We start from the raw sequence: 12,612 nt of genomic DNA on the forward strand, positions 1-12,612 counted from the left end.
ACAAATTTCTACTGCCTGAGGGCAAAACTCCACAGTATGAGAGCTACCAGAAAGCCACGACTCTGGTGAGACTTGAACCCAAAACCATTGAATGACCTCATCTGGCAGTGACTCAGAGGATGCATGAATCAACACTTCAAACATCCTGTTGCGTGCACAGAAAGACAGGTCCTCAGGTCTGTGCACAGCGGAGGCAGGCTTACTGGACTGGAGCGCCACCCCAGGCACCGTTGGGATTCGAACCTAGGATCTCCTGTGTACTACAGAGGAGCTTTAACCAACTAAGCCACGGCGCCTCCTCGGTGAGACTCGATAGCCTGGGATGCTATCCTCCAAAAGCAGGTGAGAGGGTAGTGTTGCAAGAGAAACCTCCCGCGGTCCACAAGCTCCTCTGTGTCCCCGTTCGCTTTTTGGTAAAGCACGAGCTCGGCTGTATTGTGGCGCGCAACCAAAGGCACCGCTGGGATTCGAACCCAGGATCTCCTGTTTACTAGACAGGCGCTTTAACCAACTAAGCCACGGCGCCACCCCGCATGCTAGGCGAGGGGAGGGCGGCTTAGAGGATTCATGAATCAACACTTCGAACGTCCTGCTGCCTTCACTTGATGCAAGACAGTGATTGCCATACCTCACTGAATTGGATCTTGGGCATGTTTTGCTACCTTTTAAATATGATTGACATTTTTTTTTTAAATCAATGTACGCTGAGAACAGGAGGCCTCAAAATGGTTTATGCCAGGCTGGGCCACTGAGGGCTTTTCTTAAAGATTTGTGCCCGTCCAGCTCAACCGAGTGCCACGCTGTGTGGGCAGAAAGACAGGTCCTCAGGTCTTTGCACGGTTCAAAAACAGAGCGTCGCCGGGGTCCCCATTCAACAGCGAGGCCAGAGACAGCCACCGGTGGAAAGGCACCGCTGGGATTCGAACCCAGGATCTCCTGTTTACAAGACAGGCGCTTTGACCAGCTAAGCCACGGCGCCTCCTCGGTAGGACCTGTTAGCCTGCGATGCTATCCTCCAAAAGCAGGTGAGAGGGTAGTGTTGCAAGAGAAACCTCCCGCGGTCCACAAGCTCCTCTATGTCGCCATACGCCGTCCGTTTTTTGGTAAAACACGAGCTCGGCTGTATTGTGGTGCGCAACCAAAGGCATCGCTGGGATTCGAAACGCAGGATCTCCTGTTTACTAGGCTAGCCTGGAAGCACGTTCGCCCTACGGGAAGGCGACTCAGACGATCCAGGCTTCCAGAGAAGAGGCCAGGGGTTGGCTGACTGGGCGCTGGACAGCTTTAAGGCGTTTGCCGACAACTGAGTCGGGGCGGTTAGCAAAATTAACCACTCGCTGCCCCTGCTTGCGGGTCGCTTTCGGAAAAGCTTGCGCTTGCTGGGCTGGAACCCCGCCCAAGGCACCGCTGGGATTTAAACCCAGGATCTCGTGTTTACTAGACAGGCGCTTTAACCAACTAAGCCACGGCGCCACCCCGCATGCTAGGCGAGGGGAGGGTGGCTTAGAGGATTCATGAATCAACACTTCGAACGTCCTGCTGCCTTCACTTGATGCAAGACAGTGATTGCCATACCTCACTGAATTGGATCTTGGGCATGTTTTGCTACCTTTTAAATATGATTGACATTTTTTTTTTAAATCAATGTACGTTGAGAACAGGAGGCCTCAAAATGGTTTCTGCTGTCCGAGAGCAACACTGCGCAGTACGGGCTTAACAAAATGCCAAAAAGCAAGACTCTGGTGGGACTCGAACCCACAACCTTTGAATGGCCTCATCTGGCAGTCTAGAAGTCCAATGCACTATCCATTGCGCCACAGAGCCCGTCGGTATGCCAGGCTGGGCCACTGAGGGCTTTTCTTAAAGATTTGTGCCCGTCCAGCTCAACCGAGTGCCACGCTGTGTGGGCAGAAAAACAGGTCCTCAGGTCTTTGCACGGTTCAAAAACAGAGCGTCGCCGGGGTCCCCATTCAACAGCGAGGCCAGAGACAGCCACCGGTGGAAAGGCACCGCTGGGATTCGAACCCAGGATCTCCTGTTTACAAGACAGGCGCTTTGACCAGCTAAGCCACGGCGCCTCCTCGGTGGGACCCGTTAGCCTGCGATGCTATCCTCCAAAAGCAGGTGAGAGGGTAGTGTTGCAAGCGAAACCTCCCGCGGTCCACAAGCTCCTCTGTGTCGCCATTCGCCGTCCGTTTTTTGGTAAAGCACGAGCTCGGCTGTATTGTGGTGCGCAACCAAAGGCATCGCTGGGATTCGAAACGCAGGATCTCCTGTTTACTAGGCTAGCCTGGAAGCACGTTCGCCCTACGGGAAGGCGACTCAGACGATCCAGGCTTCCAGAGAAGAGGCCAGGGGTTGGCTGACTGGGCGCTGGACAGCTTTAAGGCGTTTGCCGACAACTGAGTCGGGGTCGGTTAGCAAAATTAACCACTCGCTGCCCCTGCTTGCGGGTCGCTTTCGGAAAGAATTGCGCTTGCTGGGCTGGAACCCCGCCCAAGGCACCGCTGGGATTTGAACCCAGGATCTCCTGTTTACGAGACAGGTGCTTTAACCAACTAAGCCACGGCGCCAAACCACAAGCAGGGTTATCGGGACAGTGACTCAGAGGGTTAAAACATCCAGAGGCGGATGCTAAAAGAAAATGTCTACAAATTTCTACTGCCTGAGGGCAAAACTCCACAGTATGAGAGCTACCAGAAAGCCACGACTCTGGTGAGACTTGAACCCAAAACCATTGAATGACCTCATCTGGCAGTGACTCAGAGGATGCATGAATCAACACTTCAAACATCCTGTTGCGTGCACAGAAAGACAGGTCCTCAGGTCTGTGCACAGCGGAGGCAGGCTTACTGGACTGGAGCGCCACCCCAGGCACCGTTGGGATTCGAACCTAGGATCTCCTGTGTACTACAGAGGAGCTTTAACCAACTAAGCCACGGCGCCTCCTCGGTGAGACTCGATAGCCTGGGATGCTATCCTCCAAAAGCAGGTGAGAGGGTAGTGTGGCAAGAGAAACCTCCCGCGGTCCACAAGCTCCTCTGTGTCCCCGTTCGCCGTCCGTTTTTTGGTAAAGCACGAGCTCGGCTGTATTGTGGCGCGCAACCAAAGGCACCGCTGGGATTCGAACCCAGGATCTCCTGTTTACTAGACAGGCGCTTTAACCAACTAAGCCACGGCTCCACCCCGCATGCTAGGCGAGGGGAGGGCGGCTTAGAGGATTCATGAATCAACACTTCGAACGTCCTGCTGCCTTCACTTGATGCAAGACAGTGATTGCCATACCTCACTGAATTGGATCTTGGGCATGTTTTGCTACCTTTTAAATATGATTGACATTTTCTTTTTAAATCAATGTACGCTGAGAACAGGAGGTCTCAAAATGGTTTATGCCAGGCTGGGCCACTGAGGGCTTTTCTTAAAGATTTGTGCCCGTCCAGCTCAACCGAGTGCCACGCTGTGTGGGCAGAAAGACAGGTCCTCAGGTCTTTGCACGGTTCAAAAACAGAGCGTCGCCGGGGTCCCCATTCAACAGCGAGGCCAGAGACAGCCACCGGTGGAAAGGCACCGCTGGGATTCGAACCCAGGATCTCCTGTTTACAAGACAGGCGCTTTGACCAGCTAAGCCACGGCGCCTCCTCGGTAGGACCTGTTAGCCTGCGATGCTATCCTCCAAAAGCAGGTGAGAGGGTAGTGTTGCAAGAGAAACCTCCCGCGGTCCACAAGCTCCTCTATGTCGCCATACGCCGTCCGTTTTTTGGTAAAACACGAGCTCGGCTGTATTGTGGTGCGCAACCAAAGGCATCGCTGGGATTCGAAACGCAGGATCTCCTGTTTACTAGGCTAGCCTGGAAGCACGTTCGCCCTACGGGAAGGCGACTCAGACGATCCAGGCTTCCAGAGAAGAGGCCAGGGGTTGGCTGACTGGGCGCTGGACAGCTTTAAGGCGTTTGCCGACAACTGAGTCGGGGCGGTTAGCAAAATTAACCACTCGCTGCCCCTGCTTGCGGGTCGCTTTCGGAAAAGCTTGCGCTTGCTGGGCTGGAACCCCGCCCAAGGCACCGCTGGGATTTAAACCCAGGATCTCGTGTTTACTAGACAGGCGCTTTAACCAACTAAGCCACGGCGCCACCCCGCATGCTAGGCGAGGGGAGGGTGGCTTAGAGGATTCATGAATCAACACTTCGAACGTCCTGCTGCCTTCACTTGATGCAAGACAGTGATTGCCATACCTCACTGAATTGGATCTTGGGCATGTTTTGCTACCTTTTAAATATGATTGACATTTTTTTTTTAAATCAATGTACGTTGAGAACAGGAGGCCTCAAAATGGTTTCTGCTGTCCGAGCGCAACACTGCGCAGTACGGGCTTAACAAAATGCCAAAAAGCAAGACTCTGGTGGGACTCGAACCCACAACCTTTGAATGGCCTCATCTGGCAGTCTAGAAGTCCAATGCGCTATCCATTGCGCCACAGAGCCCGTCGGTATGCCAGGCTGGGCCACTGAGGGCTTTTCTTAAAGATTTGTGCCCGTCCAGCTCAACCGAGTGCCACGCTGTGTGGGCAGAAAGACAGGTCCTCAGGTCTTTGCACGGTTCAAAAACAGAGCGTCGCCGGGGTCCCCATTCAACAGCGAGGTCAGAGACAGCCACCGGTGGAAAGGCACCGCTGGGATTCGAACCCAGGATCTCCTGTTTACAAGACAGGCGCTTTGACCAGCTAAGCCACGGCGCCTCCTCGGTGGGACCCGTTAGCCTGCGATGCTATCCTCCAAAAGCAGGTGAGAGGGTAGTGTTGCAAGCGAAACCTCCCGCGGTCCACAAGCTCCTCTGTGTCGCCATTCGCCGTCCGTTTTTTGGTAAAGCACGAGCTCGGCTGTATTGTGGTGCGCAACCAAAGGCATCGCTGGGATTCGAAACGCAGGATCTCCTGTTTACTAGGCTAGCCTGGAAGCACGTTCGCCCTACGGGAAGGCGACTCAGACGATCCAGGCTTCCAGAGAAGAGGCCAGGGGTTGGCTGACTGGGCGCTGGACAGCTTTAAGGCGTTTGCCGACAACTGAGTCGGGGTCGGTTAGCAAAATTAACCACTCGCTGCCCCTGCTTGCGGGTCGCTTTCGGAAAGAATTGCGCTTGCTGGGCTGGAACCCCGCCCAAGGCACCGCTGGGATTTGAACCCAGGATCTCCTGTTTACGAGACAGGAGCTTTAACCAACTAAGCCACGGCGCCAAACCACAAGCAGGGTTATCGGGACAGTGACTCAGAGGGTTAAAACATCCAGAGGCGGATGCTAAAAGAAAATGTCTACAAATTTCTACTGCCTGAGGGCAAAACTCCACAGTATGAGAGCTACCAGAAAGCCACGACTCTGGTGAGACTTGAACCCAAAACCATTGAATGACCTCATCTGGCAGTGACTCAGAGGATGCATGAATCAACACTTCAAACATCCTGTTGCGTGCACAGAAAGACAGGTCCTCAGGTCTGTGCACAGCGGAGGCAGGCTTACTGGACTGGAGCGCCACCCCAGGCACCGTTGGGATTCGAACCTAGGATCTCCTGTGTACTACAGAGGAGCTTTAACCAACTAAGCCACGGCACCTCCTCGGTGAGACTCGATAGCCTGGGATGCTATCCTCCAAAAGCAGGTGAGAGGGTAGTGTTGCAAGAGAAACCTCCCGCGGTCCACAAGCTCCTCTGTGTCCCCGTTCGCCGTCCGTTTTTTGGTAAAGCACGAGCTCGGCTGTATTGTGGCGCGCAACCAAAGGCACCGCTGGGATTCGAACCCAGGATCTCCTGTTTACTAGACAGGCGCTTTAACCAACTAAGCCACGGCGCCACCCCGCATGCTAGGCGAGGGGAGGGCGGCTTAGAGGATTCATGAATCAACACTTCGAACGTCCTGCTGCCTTCACTTGATGCAAGACAGTGATTGCCATACCTCACTGAATTGGATCTTGGGCATGTTTTGCTACCTTTTAAATATGATTGACATTTTTTTTTAAATCAATGTACGCTGAGAACAGGAGGCCTCAAAATGGTTTATGCCAGGCTGGGCCACTGAGGGCTTTTCTTAAAGATTTGTGCCCGTCCAGCTCAACCGAGTGCCACGCTGTGTGGGCAGAAAGACAGGTCCTCAGGTCTTTGCACGGTTCAAAAACAGAGCGTCGCCGGGGTCCCCATTCAACAGCGAGGCCAGAGACAGCCACCGGTGGAAAGGCACCGCTGGGATTCGAACTCAGGATCTCCTGTTTACAAGACAGGCGCTTTGACCAGCTAAGCCACGGCGCCTCCTCGGTAGGACCTGTTAGCCTGCGATGCTATCCTCCAAAAGCAGGTGAGAGGGTAGTGTTGCAAGAGAAACCTCCCGCGGTCCACAAGCTCCTCTATGTCGCCATACGCCGTCCGTTTTTTGGTAAAACACGAGCTCGGCTGTATTGTGGTGCGCAACCAAAGGCATCGCTGGGATTCGAAACGCAGGATCTCCTGTTTACTAGGCTAGCCTGGAAGCACGTTCGCCCTACGGGAAGGCGACTCAGACGATCCAGGCTTCCAGAGAAGAGGCCAGGGGTTGGCTGACTGGGCGCTGGACAGCTTTAAGGCGTTTGCCGACAACTGAGTCGGGGCGGTTAGCAAAATTAACCACTCGCTGCCCCTGCTTGCGGGTCGCTTTCGGAAAAGCTTGCGCTTGCTGGGCTGGAACCCCGCCCAAGGCACCGCTGGGATTTAAACCCAGGATCTCGTGTTTACTAGACAGGCGCTTTAACCAACTAAGCCACGGCGCCACCCCGCATGCTAGGCGAGGGGAGGGTGGCTTAGAGGATTCATGAATCAACACTTCGAACGTCCTGCTGCCTTCACTTGATGCAAGACAGTGATTGCCATACCTCACTGAATTGGATCTTGGGCATGTTTTGCTACCTTTTAAATATGATTGACATTTTTTTTTTAAATCAATGTACGTTGAGAACAGGAGGCCTCAAAATGGTTTCTGCTGTCCGAGAGCAACACTGCGCAGTACGGGCTTAACAAAATGCCAAAAAGCAAGACTCTGGTGGGACTCGAACCCACAACCTTTGAATGGCCTCATCTGGCAGTCTAGAAGTCCAATGCGCTATCCATTGCGCCACAGAGCCCGTCGGTATGCCAGGCTGGGCCACTGAGGGCTTTTCTTAAAGATTTGTGCCCGTCCAGCTCAACCGAGTGCCACGCTGTGTGGGCAGAAAGACAGGTCCTCAGGTCTTTGCACGGTTCAAAAACAGAGCGTCGCCGGGGTCCCCATTCAACAGCGAGGCCAGAGACAGCCACCGGTGGAAAGGCACCGCTGGGATTCGAACCCAGGATCTCCTGTTTACAAGACAGGCGCTTTGACCAGCTAAGCCACGGCGCCTCCTCGGTGGGACCCGTTAGCCTGCGATGCTATCCTCCAAAAGCAGGTGAGAGGGTAGTGTTGCAAGCGAAACCTCCCGCGGTCCACAAGCTCCTCTGTGTCGCCATTCGCCGTCCGTTTTTTGGTAAAGCACGAGCTCGGCTGTATTGTGGTGCGCAACCAAAGGCATCGCTGGGATTCGAAACGCAGGATCTCCTGTTTACTAGGCTAGCCTGGAAGCACGTTCGCCCTACGGGAAGGCGACTCAGACGATCCAGGCTTCCAGAGAAGAGGCCAGGGGTTGGCTGACTGGGCGCTGGACAGCTTTAAGGCGTTTGCCGACAACTGAGTCGAGGTCGGTTAGCAAAATTAACCACTCGCTGCCCCTGCTTGCGGGTCGCTTTCGGAAAGAATTGCGCTTGCTGGGCTGGAACCCCGCCCAAGGCACCGCTGGGATTTGAACCCAGGATCTCCTGTTTACGAGACAGGTGCTTTAACCAACTAAGCCACGGCGCCAAACCACAAGCAGGGTTATCGGGACAGTGACTCAGAGGGTTAAAACATCCAGAGGCGGCTGCTAAAAGAAAATGTCTACAAATTTCTACTGCCTGAGGGCAAAACTCCACAGTATGAGAGCTACCAGAAAGCCACGACTCTGGTGAGACTTGAACCCAAAACCATTGAATGACCTCATCTGGCAGTGACTCAGAGGATGCATGAATCAACACTTCAAACATCCTGTTGCGTGCACAGAAAGACAGGTCCTCAGGTCTGTGCACAGCGGAGGCAGGCTTACTGGACTGGAGCGCCACCCCAGGCACCGTTGGGATTCGAACCTAGGATCTCCTGTGTACTACAGAGGAGCTTTAACCAACTAAGCCACGGCGCCTCCTCGGTGAGACTCGATAGCCTGGGATGCTATCCTCCAAAAGCAGGTGAGAGGGTAGTGTTGCAAGAGAAACCTCCCGCGGTCCACAAGCTCCTCTGTGTCCCCGTTCGCCGTCCGTTTTTTGGTAAAGCACGAGCTCGGCTGTATTGTGGCGCGCAACCAAAGGCACCGCTGGGATTCGAACCCAGGATCTCCTGTTTACTAGACAGGCGCTTTAACCAACTAAGCCACGGCTCCACCCCGCATGCTAGGCGAGGGGAGGGCGGCTTAGAGGATTCATGAATCAACACTTCGAACGTCCTGCTGCCTTCACTTGATGCAAGACAGTGATTGCCATACCTCACTGAATTGGATCTTGGGCATGTTTTGCTACCTTTTAAATATGATTGACATTTTTTTTTTAAATCAATGTACGCTGAGAACAGGAGGCCTCAAAATGGTTTATGCCAGGCTGGGCCACTGAGGGCTTTTCTTAAAGATTTGTGCCCGTCCAGCTCAACCGAGTGGCACGCTGTGTGGGCAGAAAGACAGGTCCTCAGGTCTTTGCACGGTTCAAAAACAGAGCGTCGCCGGGGTCCCCATTCAACAGCGAGGCCAGAGACAGCCACCGGTGGAAAGGCACTGCTGGGATTCGAACCCAGGATCTCCTGTTTACAAGACAGGCGCTTTGACCAGCTAAGCCACGGCGCCTCCTCGGTAGGACCTGTTAGCCTGCGATGCTATCCTCCAAAAGCAGGTGAGAGGGTAGTGTTGCAAGAGAAACCTCCCGCGGTCCACAAGCTCCTCTATGTCGCCATACGCCGTCCGTTTTTTGGTAAAACACGAGCTCGGCTGTATTGTGGTGCGCAACCAAAGGCATCGCTGGGATTCGAAACGCAGGATCTCCTGTTTACTAGGCTAGCCTGGAAGCACGTTCGCCCTACGGGAAGGCGACTCAGACGATCCAGGCTTCCAGAGAAGAGGCCAGGGGTTGGCTGACTGGGCGCTGGACAGCTTTAAGGCGTTTGCCGACAACTGAGTCGGGGCGGTTAGCAAAATTAACCACTCGCTGCCCCTGCTTGCGGGTCGCTTTCGGAAAAGCTTGCGCTTGCTGGGCTGGAACCCCGCCCAAGGCACCGCTGGGATTTAAACCCAGGATCTCGTGTTTACTAGACAGGCGCTTTAACCAACTAAGCCACGGCGCCACCCCGCATCCTAGGCGAGGGGAGGGTGGCTTAGAGGATTCATGAATCAACACTTCGAACGTCCTGCTGCCTTCACTTGATGCAAGACAGTGATTGCCATACCTCACTGAATTGGATCTTGGGCATGTTTTGCTACCTTTTAAATATGATTGACATTTTTTTTTTAAATCAATGTACGTTGAGAACAGGAGGCCTCAAAATGGTTTCTGCTGTCCGAGAGCAACACTGCGCAGTACGGGCTTAACAAAATGCCAAAAAGCAAGACTCTGGTGGGACTCGAACCCACAACCTTTGAATGGCCTCATCTGGCAGTCTAGAAGTCCAATGCGCTATCCATTGCGCCACAGAGCCCGTCGGTATGCCAGGCTGGGCCACTGAGGGCTTTTCTTAAAGATTTGTGCCCGTCCAGCTCAACCGAGTGCCACGCTGTGTGGGCAGAAAGACAGGTCCTCAGGTCTTTGCACGGTTCAAAAACAGAGCGTCGCCGGGGTCCCCATTCAACAGCGAGGCCAGAGACAGCCACCGGTGGAAAGGCACCGCTGGGATTCGAACCCAGGATCTCCTGTTTACAAGACAGGCGCTTTGACCAGCTAAGCCACGGCGCCTCCTCGGTGGGACCCGTTAGCCTGCGATGCTATCCTCCAAAAGCAGGTGAGAGGGTAGTGTTGCAAGCGAAACCTCCCGCGGTCCACAAGCTCCTCTGTGTCGCCATTCGCCGTCCGTTTTTTGGTAAAGCACGAGCTCGGCTGTATTGTGGTGCGCAACCAAAGGCATTGCTGGGATTCGAAACGCAGGATCTCCTGTTTACTAGGCTAGCCTGGAAGCACGTTCGCCCTACGGGAAGGCGACTCAGACGATCCAGGCTTCCAGAGAAGAGGCCAGGGGTTGGCTGACTGGGCGCTGGACAGCTTTAAGGCGTTTGCCGACAACTGAGTCGGGGTCGGTTAGCAAAATTAACCACTCGCTGCCCCTGCTTGCGGGTCGCTTTCGGAAAGAATTGCGCTTGCTGGGCTGGAACCCCGCCCAAGGCACCGCTGGGATTTGAACCCAGGATCTCCTGTTTACGAGACAGGTGCTTTAACCAACTAAGCCACGGCGCCAAACCACAAGCAGGGTTATCGGGACAGTGACTCAGAGGGTTAAAACATCCAGAGGCGGATGCTAAAAGAAAATGTCTACAAATTTCTACTGCCTGAGGGCAAAACTCCACAGTATGAGAGCTACCAGAAAGCCACGACTCTGGTGAGACTTGAACCCAAAACCATTGAATGACCTCATCTGGCAGTGACTCAGAGGATGCATGAATCAACACTTCAAACATCCTGTTGCGTGCACAGAAAGACAGGTCCTCAGGTCTGTGCACAGCGGAGGCAGGCTTACTGGACTGGAGCGCCACCCCAGGCACCGTTGGGATTCGAACCTAGGATCTCCTGTGTACTACAGAGGAGCTTTAACCAACTAAGCCACGGCGCCTCCTCGGTGAGACTCGATAGCCTGGGATGCTATCCTCCAAAAGCAGGTGAGAGGGTAGTGTGGCAAGAGAACCTCCCGCGGTCCACAAGCTCCTCTGTGTCCCCGTTCGCCGTCCGTTTTTTGGTAAAGCACGAGCTCGGCTGTATTGTGGCGCGCAACCAAAGGCACCGCTGGGATTCGAACCCAGGATCTCCTGTTTACTAGACAGGCGCTTTAACCAACTAAGCCACGGCGCCTCCTCGGTGAGACTCGATAGCCTGGGATGCTATCCTCCAAAAGCAGGTGAGAGGGTAGTGTTGCAAGAGAAACCTCCCGCGGTCCACAAGCTCCTCTGTGTCCCCGTTCGCCGTCCGTTTTTTGGTAAAGCACGAGCTCGGCTGTATTGTGGCGCGCAACCAAAGGCACCGCTGGGATTCGAACCCAGGATCTCCTGTTTACTAGACAGGCGCTTTAACCAACTAAGCCACGGCGCCACCCCGCATGCTAGGCGAGGGGAGGGCGGCTTAGAGGATTCATGAATCAACACTTCGAACGTCCTGCTGCCTTCACTTGATGCAAGACAGTGATTGCCATACCTCACTGAATTGGATCTTGGGCATGTTTTGCTACCTTTTAAATATGATTGACATTTTTTTTTTAAATCAATGTACGCTGAGAACAGGAGGCCTCAAAATGGTTTATGCCAGGCTGGGCCACTGAGGGCTTTTCTTAAAGATTTGTGCCCGTCCAGCTCAACCGAGTGCCACGCTGTGTGGGCAGAAAGACAGGTCCTCAGGTCTTTGCACGGTTCAAAAACAGAGCGTCGCCGGGGTCCCCATTCAACAGCGAGGCCAGAGACAGCCACCGGTGGAAAGGCACCGCTGGGATTCGAACCCAGGATCTCCTGTTTACAAGACAGGCGCTTTGACCAGCTAAGCCACGGCGCCTCCTCGGTGGGACCCGTTAGCCTGCGATGCTATCCTCCAAAAGCAGGTGAGAGGGTAGTGTTGCAAGCGAAACCTCCCGCGGTCCACAAGCTCCTCTGTGTCGCCATTCGCCGTCCGTTTTTTGGTAAAGCACGAGCTCGGCTGTATTGTGGTGCGCAACCAAAGGCATCGCTGGGATTCGAAACGCAGGATCTCCTGTTTACTAGGCTAGCCTGGAAGCACGTTCGCCCTACGGGAAGGCGACTCAGACGATCCAGGCTTCCAGAGAAGAGGCCAGGGGTTGGCTGACTGGGCGCTGGACAGCTTTAAGGCGTTTGCCGACAACTGAGTCGGGGCGGTTAGCAAAATTAACCACTCGCTGCCCCTGCTTGCGGGTCGCTTTCGGAAAAGCTTGCGCTTGCTGGGCTGGAACCCCGCCCAAGGCACCGCTGGGATTTAAACCCAGGATCTCGTGTTTACTAGACAGGCGCTTTAACCAACTAAGCCACGGCGCCACCCCGCATGCTAGGCGAGGGGAGGGTGGCTTAGAGGATTCATGAATCAACACTTCGAACGTCCTGCTGCCTTCACTTGATGCAAGACAGTGATTGCCATACCTCACTGAATTGGATCTTGGGCATGTTTTGCTACCTTTTAAATATGATTGACATTTTTTTTTAAATCAATGTACGTTGAGAACAGGAGGCCTCAAAATGGTTTCTGCTGTCCGAGAGCAACACTGCGCAGTACGGGCTTAACAAAATGCCAAAAAGCAAGACTCTGGTGGGACT

The 12,612-nt window shown here is 54.1% G+C and overlaps 28 non-coding genes across 28 annotated transcripts; all 28 read right to left on the minus strand.

Annotated features, from left to right (window-relative positions):
- Positions 1-452: 452 nt before the first annotated feature.
- Positions 453-526, minus strand: trnat-agu (transfer RNA threonine (anticodon AGU)). The gene has a single exon. It is a non-coding gene; the product is annotated as a tRNA-Thr (tRNA).
- Positions 527-905: 379 nt separating this feature from the next.
- trnat-ugu (transfer RNA threonine (anticodon UGU)) lies at positions 906-979 on the minus strand. The gene has a single exon. It is a non-coding gene; the product is annotated as a tRNA-Thr (tRNA).
- Positions 980-1,399: 420 nt separating this feature from the next.
- On the minus strand, positions 1,400-1,473 carry trnat-agu (transfer RNA threonine (anticodon AGU)). Its single transcript has one exon. It is a non-coding gene; the product is annotated as a tRNA-Thr (tRNA).
- Positions 1,474-1,734: 261 nt separating this feature from the next.
- trnar-ucu (transfer RNA arginine (anticodon UCU)) lies at positions 1,735-1,824 on the minus strand. The gene is given in 2 exon segments: positions 1,735-1,770; positions 1,788-1,824. It is a non-coding gene; the product is annotated as a tRNA-Arg (tRNA).
- Positions 1,825-2,004: 180 nt separating this feature from the next.
- trnat-ugu (transfer RNA threonine (anticodon UGU)) lies at positions 2,005-2,078 on the minus strand. The gene has a single exon. It is a non-coding gene; the product is annotated as a tRNA-Thr (tRNA).
- A 421-nt stretch (positions 2,079-2,499) lies between these two features.
- On the minus strand, positions 2,500-2,573 carry trnat-cgu (transfer RNA threonine (anticodon CGU)). Its single transcript has one exon. It is a non-coding gene; the product is annotated as a tRNA-Thr (tRNA).
- A 536-nt stretch (positions 2,574-3,109) lies between these two features.
- trnat-agu (transfer RNA threonine (anticodon AGU)) lies at positions 3,110-3,183 on the minus strand. The gene has a single exon. It is a non-coding gene; the product is annotated as a tRNA-Thr (tRNA).
- Positions 3,184-3,562: 379 nt separating this feature from the next.
- Positions 3,563-3,636, minus strand: trnat-ugu (transfer RNA threonine (anticodon UGU)). The gene has a single exon. It is a non-coding gene; the product is annotated as a tRNA-Thr (tRNA).
- Positions 3,637-4,056: 420 nt separating this feature from the next.
- trnat-agu (transfer RNA threonine (anticodon AGU)) lies at positions 4,057-4,130 on the minus strand. Its single transcript has one exon. It is a non-coding gene; the product is annotated as a tRNA-Thr (tRNA).
- A 261-nt stretch (positions 4,131-4,391) lies between these two features.
- On the minus strand, positions 4,392-4,481 carry trnar-ucu (transfer RNA arginine (anticodon UCU)). The gene is given in 2 exon segments: positions 4,392-4,427; positions 4,445-4,481. It is a non-coding gene; the product is annotated as a tRNA-Arg (tRNA).
- A 180-nt stretch (positions 4,482-4,661) lies between these two features.
- On the minus strand, positions 4,662-4,735 carry trnat-ugu (transfer RNA threonine (anticodon UGU)). The gene has a single exon. It is a non-coding gene; the product is annotated as a tRNA-Thr (tRNA).
- Positions 4,736-5,156: 421 nt separating this feature from the next.
- On the minus strand, positions 5,157-5,230 carry trnat-cgu (transfer RNA threonine (anticodon CGU)). The gene has a single exon. It is a non-coding gene; the product is annotated as a tRNA-Thr (tRNA).
- A 536-nt stretch (positions 5,231-5,766) lies between these two features.
- trnat-agu (transfer RNA threonine (anticodon AGU)) lies at positions 5,767-5,840 on the minus strand. The gene has a single exon. It is a non-coding gene; the product is annotated as a tRNA-Thr (tRNA).
- Positions 5,841-6,218: 378 nt separating this feature from the next.
- trnat-ugu (transfer RNA threonine (anticodon UGU)) lies at positions 6,219-6,292 on the minus strand. Its single transcript has one exon. It is a non-coding gene; the product is annotated as a tRNA-Thr (tRNA).
- A 420-nt stretch (positions 6,293-6,712) lies between these two features.
- trnat-agu (transfer RNA threonine (anticodon AGU)) lies at positions 6,713-6,786 on the minus strand. Its single transcript has one exon. It is a non-coding gene; the product is annotated as a tRNA-Thr (tRNA).
- Positions 6,787-7,047: 261 nt separating this feature from the next.
- On the minus strand, positions 7,048-7,137 carry trnar-ucu (transfer RNA arginine (anticodon UCU)). The gene is given in 2 exon segments: positions 7,048-7,083; positions 7,101-7,137. It is a non-coding gene; the product is annotated as a tRNA-Arg (tRNA).
- Positions 7,138-7,317: 180 nt separating this feature from the next.
- On the minus strand, positions 7,318-7,391 carry trnat-ugu (transfer RNA threonine (anticodon UGU)). Its single transcript has one exon. It is a non-coding gene; the product is annotated as a tRNA-Thr (tRNA).
- Positions 7,392-7,812: 421 nt separating this feature from the next.
- On the minus strand, positions 7,813-7,886 carry trnat-cgu (transfer RNA threonine (anticodon CGU)). Its single transcript has one exon. It is a non-coding gene; the product is annotated as a tRNA-Thr (tRNA).
- A 536-nt stretch (positions 7,887-8,422) lies between these two features.
- On the minus strand, positions 8,423-8,496 carry trnat-agu (transfer RNA threonine (anticodon AGU)). Its single transcript has one exon. It is a non-coding gene; the product is annotated as a tRNA-Thr (tRNA).
- A 379-nt stretch (positions 8,497-8,875) lies between these two features.
- Positions 8,876-8,949, minus strand: trnat-ugu (transfer RNA threonine (anticodon UGU)). Its single transcript has one exon. It is a non-coding gene; the product is annotated as a tRNA-Thr (tRNA).
- A 420-nt stretch (positions 8,950-9,369) lies between these two features.
- On the minus strand, positions 9,370-9,443 carry trnat-agu (transfer RNA threonine (anticodon AGU)). Its single transcript has one exon. It is a non-coding gene; the product is annotated as a tRNA-Thr (tRNA).
- A 261-nt stretch (positions 9,444-9,704) lies between these two features.
- On the minus strand, positions 9,705-9,794 carry trnar-ucu (transfer RNA arginine (anticodon UCU)). Its single transcript is given in 2 exon segments — positions 9,705-9,740; positions 9,758-9,794. It is a non-coding gene; the product is annotated as a tRNA-Arg (tRNA).
- A 180-nt stretch (positions 9,795-9,974) lies between these two features.
- Positions 9,975-10,048, minus strand: trnat-ugu (transfer RNA threonine (anticodon UGU)). Its single transcript has one exon. It is a non-coding gene; the product is annotated as a tRNA-Thr (tRNA).
- Positions 10,049-10,469: 421 nt separating this feature from the next.
- Positions 10,470-10,543, minus strand: trnat-cgu (transfer RNA threonine (anticodon CGU)). Its single transcript has one exon. It is a non-coding gene; the product is annotated as a tRNA-Thr (tRNA).
- Positions 10,544-11,078: 535 nt separating this feature from the next.
- Positions 11,079-11,152, minus strand: trnat-agu (transfer RNA threonine (anticodon AGU)). The gene has a single exon. It is a non-coding gene; the product is annotated as a tRNA-Thr (tRNA).
- Positions 11,153-11,315: 163 nt separating this feature from the next.
- trnat-agu (transfer RNA threonine (anticodon AGU)) lies at positions 11,316-11,389 on the minus strand. Its single transcript has one exon. It is a non-coding gene; the product is annotated as a tRNA-Thr (tRNA).
- A 379-nt stretch (positions 11,390-11,768) lies between these two features.
- trnat-ugu (transfer RNA threonine (anticodon UGU)) lies at positions 11,769-11,842 on the minus strand. Its single transcript has one exon. It is a non-coding gene; the product is annotated as a tRNA-Thr (tRNA).
- Positions 11,843-12,262: 420 nt separating this feature from the next.
- trnat-agu (transfer RNA threonine (anticodon AGU)) lies at positions 12,263-12,336 on the minus strand. The gene has a single exon. It is a non-coding gene; the product is annotated as a tRNA-Thr (tRNA).
- Between the last annotated feature and the right edge of the window lie 276 nt (positions 12,337-12,612).

Source organism: Garra rufa, unplaced genomic scaffold (genome assembly GCF_049309525.1).
Source record: "Garra rufa unplaced genomic scaffold, GarRuf1.0 hap1_unplaced_002, whole genome shotgun sequence".
NCBI lineage: Eukaryota > Metazoa > Chordata > Actinopteri > Cypriniformes > Cyprinidae > Garra > Garra rufa.